The 6,642-nt window shown below is 41.8% G+C and overlaps 1 non-coding gene across 1 annotated transcript; it reads left to right on the plus strand.

Annotated features, from left to right (window-relative positions):
- The first annotated feature begins 451 nt into the window (after positions 1-451).
- LOC141620463 (small nucleolar RNA R71) lies at positions 452-559 on the plus strand. The gene has a single exon (XR_012531971.1). It is a non-coding gene; the product is annotated as a small nucleolar RNA R71 (small nucleolar RNA).
- Positions 560-6,642: the final 6,083 nt, after the last annotated feature.

Genomic DNA, 6,642 nt, shown 5'->3' on the forward strand with positions numbered 1-6,642 from the left:
GTTATAGCTTTGGAAAGCATTAACATCTTGGACATTCTCCTCATACCCACCATTATAGTTGTTGGCACACATGTCAAAAGTGTGACCATTCCCTCCACAAAGCTCACAAGGTAAAACTTGAGCTACCTCTTCCATGGGTGGACCATGTGAGGTGGTGGCTTGGTGAACTTGGTTCCCTTGCAATTTCTCGAGTTGCTTGGTGAGAAAATCAAGCTTGGCATTTGTCTCGGCATTTGCATTAGAAGATTTCTCCTTAGGAAATTTGCCAATTCTCCTAAGCATGTTTCCTCTTGAGCCATTATTTGCTTCCGAGTCTACCATCTTCTTGATTAGTGTCGTCCCTTCTTCATCACCTAAATGATCAAATCCTCCCCCCGCGGAGGCATTTACCATCTCTTTAGTCCTAGGCAACAATGTTTGAAAGAAGGTTTGGGTGATGTACCACTCCGGGATCCCATGGCGGGGACAACTTACAATAAGGTCTTGATATCGATCCCAAGCTTCACCCAAGGATTCCCCATCTTCTTGTTGGAAATTATGAATTTCAGTTATGAAGTATGGCGGTCTTGGATGACGGATAATACTTGGCCATGAACGCCTTAGCTAAGGCGTCCCATGTTGTGAATGTATCCGGAGGGTGAATATTCAACCACAGGTCCGCCTTACCCATCAAAGAGAATGGGAACAACATCATCCTTAGAGTGTCCTCGGATACCCCGTTCTTCTTCATCATTGAGACCTTCCTCTTGAACTTTCGTAGGTGAGCATGAGCATCTTCTTTAATATACCCCCCCAAACAAATCCTTCTCGATCAACCCGACTTGGGCGGGATGCATCTCAAAGTTGTTGAGAGCCAAAGTGCCAAAGTTAAAAGGGTTGCATGAATCATTATGGTTAGGCCGGTTGTGATCTCGTAGAGCCATTTGTGGTGGTGGATTTGGTATATGAGGGGATGGTGATTGAGGTGGACTTTGAAGTGGAAAGTTGTGAAAGGGGTTTTCTATGGAGATCTCAATTGTGTTATTTGGTTGAAGTGGGGTTGTGGTATCAATGATTGGTAGGGTGTGTGGGTTTGGTTGGTCTATGTTTGCTTGAGGAAGATTCCGAACTCTATCAAGGATCCTTGTCCTCAAGGTCCTAAAAAGCCTTTCGGGGTCGGAATTGAAGAGTAGAGCTTGATGGTTCCTTCTAGGCATGCACTCGACAAACCGTTAGTCTCCTAGTATCTTTACACACTAGGGAAGGGCAAGAAATCACACACTCTACAACGAAGCACACAACTACTAAAACAAACTAACAAGTAAAGATATAACTAAAGCAAAGACTCTTGATAAACTAAATATAACCTAACGCCATCCCCGGCAACGGCGCCATTTGATGAGTAAGATGTAGGTAGGGTCGAGTCTCTTATCACCAACAATAATTTTAACCCAACTTAGTAGTATAAATCGAGGTCGAACCACGAGGATGGAGGGGTTTCTACTTAGCTTAATTGGGAGTCTAGTCTAGTAAAAAATGAAAGGGAAGGAGTTGATTCTAACTACTAGATGTAACTAAACAAACAATTGAGAGGAAATGTATACGATTGATTAAAGGCTAGGGCTTTCGGGTTCATCTAAATAGTTTAGGGGAAAACATGATGATTCAAGGGGTCTATGGTAAGAGTTTATCTTAGGATGTAAAATCAATGTCTTGATTATCCTAAAGGTGACCACTAACTTTCATTAAGCATCACACTTCTCTCAAACATACAACAAGACCACCACAAACTTTCATTCAATGGGGGAATTAAGCAATAATGAAGAAAAGGCATAAGCTTTCACTCACACAATTCATCAAACACCTTGTGTGCATGAATAAGAAAAATAAAAAATTCACCAAATACGCAAATAATCATACAATCATGCCCATAAATTTCATTTAGACTCCCCCTAAACCCTAGAAGGATTTCTACTCACTCATGTTCAGATTGTTCATACAAACAAAGGTATATAAACAAGTAATCAAAAGAGATGACATGATATAAATTCAAACAATTATAAAAGACAACTTGAAATGTAAACAATTGATTAAACAAGTAAATAAGTGGAGAAATGTACCAACAATGAGTAAAGATGGTTTCTTTGATTGAATAAATGAAGAGAATCCTTCAATATCTTCCAATACAACCCAAAAACCAAATGTAAACAATTGACAATAACAACTACTAAGCTAATTTTACTAAATGATTAGTATTAGTTATAGAAATATTAGTTCTTTGTGTGGACATGGCCCACCTGCACGCCCGGCCGATCTGCGAACATACAACGGTCTCTTTGAAAGCCACGCTCGGCGGCGTAAAAATGCTTTCGACCGGATCGTTTTTTATCGGTCGGTTTCGTCTTGGTAAGGGTCTCGAAATGATTAGAGATGTTCGGAGTCGCCACCAAGCATTTGTGGGATGCCTTGAACCCGTTCGAAATCCACTTTATACCTCGTTCAAATCAAAGCACAAAGCAGCGTTTGACATAGGTACTAAAGATAAGAAAATCGTCCCTCTTTAGCATCCTATCTCTAGAATGACTCTCGTACGCCCTAGATAAGGTCGTCCACTATCCAAAGTTTATGAGTAAGAGGTGAAGGTACGTATTGGTAAGCCCTTTAATCAGACACCCAATCCCGCCCGCGTTAGCGGCCTCTACTGATCGATCTTGGTTGGTTGAATGCAAAGGTTGATAAAACGGTTTAAATGCATGAATGCGCATCCAATAATTTAAACCTAACATGTGAGAGCTTTATAAGTCGGTTTATTTAATCCAAGTATCAAGTATAAGATGTCGAGTTGGATTAATAATTGATTTGCATGCAAGACGGAAATTAAACATCCATTTACCGTATTAGGTTTAGGGTGCATAACGTGATCCATTTGCCTTGGTATTTTGCGAACATGATTTTGAACGAGTAAATAGTCATCTGATCTGTCCTGTATCCGGACTAACCGGAGTCGGGATCGTCCTAGACTAATGCTGGAAGGGAACAGGTCCTTTACCAGACGGCCACATGAGGCGCGAGTCAGCCGGCGGTGTAAGGGGCCTCTCCCTGGTTTTGGAAATGAGAAATGAAGGGCCTATTTAGGCGCGGGTTAGCCCACGGTTTATATGTCGTGTTCTGACCTTTTAGAAAGCGTTATAAAACGTGTTAAAAGATGGGTATTTGAACCCGGTTTGATTTGAAAGGGTCGTTTAGACGGCATTTGTTAATTTGAAGGACTAGACTCGAATAATCATCATTATCTTGATAATATTCGGTGTCGGGTTCGATTTGACAAAGTTGACATGAATAGTTTTGAAAGTAATTATAGACTAATTGTTTTAAGTCCATTTGAATGTAATTAGTCGATACTCATCATCGTACCCGGGTTAAAATCCGGCATGGTATGTAGAACCAAGGAATGAAATAAAGAAATGAAATAAAAGGTTTTAAAATACCTTTTAAATGTCATTAACCAAATATTATCACTGAAGCACGGATTTAACCGTCATGGTATGAGGAACCAAGGGTGAAAAATGTTTTATGGTTAAAACAAATAACATGAAATAAAAAGGGTTTGAGAATACTTGAAATGGTGAAAACCGATTATAAATATGAAGATGGATTAAAGGGAAATGACGAGAACAAACACGGTTGATCTCTGACCTGGACACCCCATTTAGGCGCGGGTAAGCTGGCGACATAAGGGGCTTCTATCTCAGGCCAAAAATTAGTTTTGGCTCGTTTATCCCATGTTTTGGTTCATGTTATGCACATTTTAGCATGTTATAGTCATGAAACAAATGAAAACATAATAAAAGAGGATTTTTACACCCTCATACTTACATGTTTGGTAGTGGCGAGTGACCGACGTAAGTGTAACAACTCGTTTGGTCGGAAAAAACTCGGTTTAAAACTGTTTTGGTAAGTAAAGAGAGTGTTTTGATGTTAGTGACGGTGTAGTGGTCGAAGTGGTCGGTCAAGTGATTTAATGCACGATGACGGTACCAAACAATGTGTAAGGTTTGTATTTACAATCGGTAGGTCGTAAATACGCGTCGGGTTATGACTTAAGAAGTCGAGTCGAGAATTTTAAGGGAGAAAAGAGGGGGCGGACACTCGCGTAAGTCTCAAATGGATGGCATTTGAGGGGTATTTTTAGGAGAATGAGTGGTTGTGTGAGTTTTGAGCGACGTGGCCACCTAGGCTGCTCAAAGAGGCGCGAGCCACGTCGCGGTTCTTCGAGATGAGTTGTCGCTTTCATAACAAACACAATCATGATTTGTTCTATCCTAGGTTTTGTAGTCACATGTTTGGTACTTGACCATTCATGAATCCGGGAAAACTTAAGGTAGAAGGTTTGAAATGTTTTGTTTTTTTCGGTTTGACTCGGTTTGACTCGTTGTTGGAGTCGGGATTTGAATTTTTGAGTCGGTTTTTGGTCCGGTGTCGGTTTTGACTCTAGTTAGTGTCATTGCGACCCCGTCGTCGTGCATTAAACTCTCCAGGTATTTTTGAAATGTTTTGAAATGTTTTATTTTCGAAATCGTTTTAAGTTTTCCGACGTAAAGTTGTACACAAACTGTCGATCAAACTCCGCGATTCCAAAGCATGTTGTAGTCCGATAATTATCGGGTGTTTGTTGGAGTCTCAGCAGATACCGGGTATCTACAGAGCCCCCACTTTGACTGAGGCTTGGACAGGGCGAAAGTCAAAGTAGAGCCCCTAGGTCAATCGAAGATTACCACCTAGAGACCCGAGCGACGTCGAGGCGGCTCGAAAGGATTCGGGCCAAGGACCTGCCGTCGGGGAGGGCGACGCCAAGGCGACTCGAGGGTACGAGCCAAGGACCTGTCGTCGGGAACAGTTTAGAGTCTGTCGACTGTCCTTGCGGGTCGTTTAAAGTCCATTAGACTACGTACAAAGGCTCGCCAGCCATAAGAAGGAGTCATACCTGAGGCATCTTCGGATATGTCCTTGCGCGTTTTGCGGACAAAGGCTCGCCAGCTGTGGTAAGGAAATGTACCCGAGGCATCTTCGAGATGTATCCTTGAGTGTTTGCGGACAAAGGCTCACCACCTGTGGTAAGGAAATGTACCCGAGGCATCTTCGGGATGTGTCATTGAGTGTTTGCGGACAAAGGCTCGCCAGCTTTGGTAAGGAAATGTACCCGAGGCATCTTCGGGATGTGTCCTTGAGTGTTTGCGGACAAAGGCACGCCAGCTGTGGTAAGGAAATGTACCTGAGGCATCTTCGGGATGTGTCCTTGAGTGTTTGCGGACAAAGTCTCACCAGCTGTGGTAAGGAAATGTACTCGAGACATCTTCGGGATGTGTCCTTGAGTGTTTGCGGACAAAGGCTCGCCAGCTGTTGTAAGGAAATGTACCCGAGGCATCTTCGGGATGTGTCCTTGAGTGTTTGCGGACAAAGGCTCGCCAGCTGTGGTACGAAAATGTGCCCGAGGCTTCTTCGGGATGTGTCCTTGAGTGTTTGCGGACAAAGGCTCACCAGCTGTTGTAATTGGTTTAACGGACCGCGAGTATAGCTGCGTCAAATGGGCTTGTTTTGAAAGTAGCGAACTCATGATGCCGCTGTGGAAATACTGAAGTAAAATTTTCACTATCACCGTTTTCGAAATGAGCGGGTTCTGCGAGGAAGCCCCCTGCTGGTATTTGAAGGAATAGTGAGTTTGGAATCTTCACTGTTCGTCGTTCTTTTTTTTTTGAATTTGAAGTGGCGGTTTCGATCGCCGTTGGATTCGAATTTTGAAGGAAATAGCAAATTTTTAAATTTTGCTATTACGTTTGAAGTGACGGTTTATGTGCCGCCGCTGACATTTGAAAGAAATAGTGAATTTGGAATCTTCACTATTAATTGAAGTGACGGTTTATGTGCCGCTGTTGACACGTGTGGTGAAAGTAGTGGAATTTAATTTCCAGCTATTATTTTTGAAGATGACAGTTTTAATTGCCGTCGTTTGAAATTTGAAGAAATAGCGGATTTTGGATTCTCGCTATTATTTTTGAAATTTTTGAAGGAAAATAGTGAATTTTGATTTCACCATTATTTTTGAAATTGGCGGTTTTGATTGCCGTTTGTTTGAAATTTTCGAAAATAGCGAATTTAAATTTCACTATTTGTTTTTGTCTTTGAGAAAATGACGACCTTTAATATCATCGATGAAAATTCGAAGTTTAGTATGTGAAATTGGGCTAAAGCCCAAATTTCGGTGAAAAAGCAAAAGGACGCCTGATTGAGGCGCGAGCCCTCTTGCGAATCAAAGGGGCTTCCCTTTTTTTCTGTAAAAGACGCGAGTTCAGGCTGCATCCCATTCATCTTCGTCTTCTCCAAATTTCGACAAAACAAGCTAAAATCGCCATTGTTGGACCTTCTAGCTCGCTTGGATTCGTGCTATCATCAACAATGTCATCTCAAGGTATGCATTTTCTCTTGAATCCATTTAAGTTTGTTGATCTTTAGCTTGATTGAATTAGGGCGGAATTTTACCCTAGAAAATCTAATTGGGCGTTTTTGATTGAGCCCATTTCGAGTGAAATTGATGCTTGCATTAGGTTAGAAACCTGTTTAGGAGTATAGGGGTGCTTTTAGTTTGCATTTTGGTCCCCGTTCCCA

The sequence above is a fragment of the Silene latifolia genome, chromosome 1, assembly GCF_048544455.1.
Source record: "Silene latifolia isolate original U9 population chromosome 1, ASM4854445v1, whole genome shotgun sequence".
Classification (NCBI taxonomy): domain Eukaryota; kingdom Viridiplantae; phylum Streptophyta; class Magnoliopsida; order Caryophyllales; family Caryophyllaceae; genus Silene; species Silene latifolia.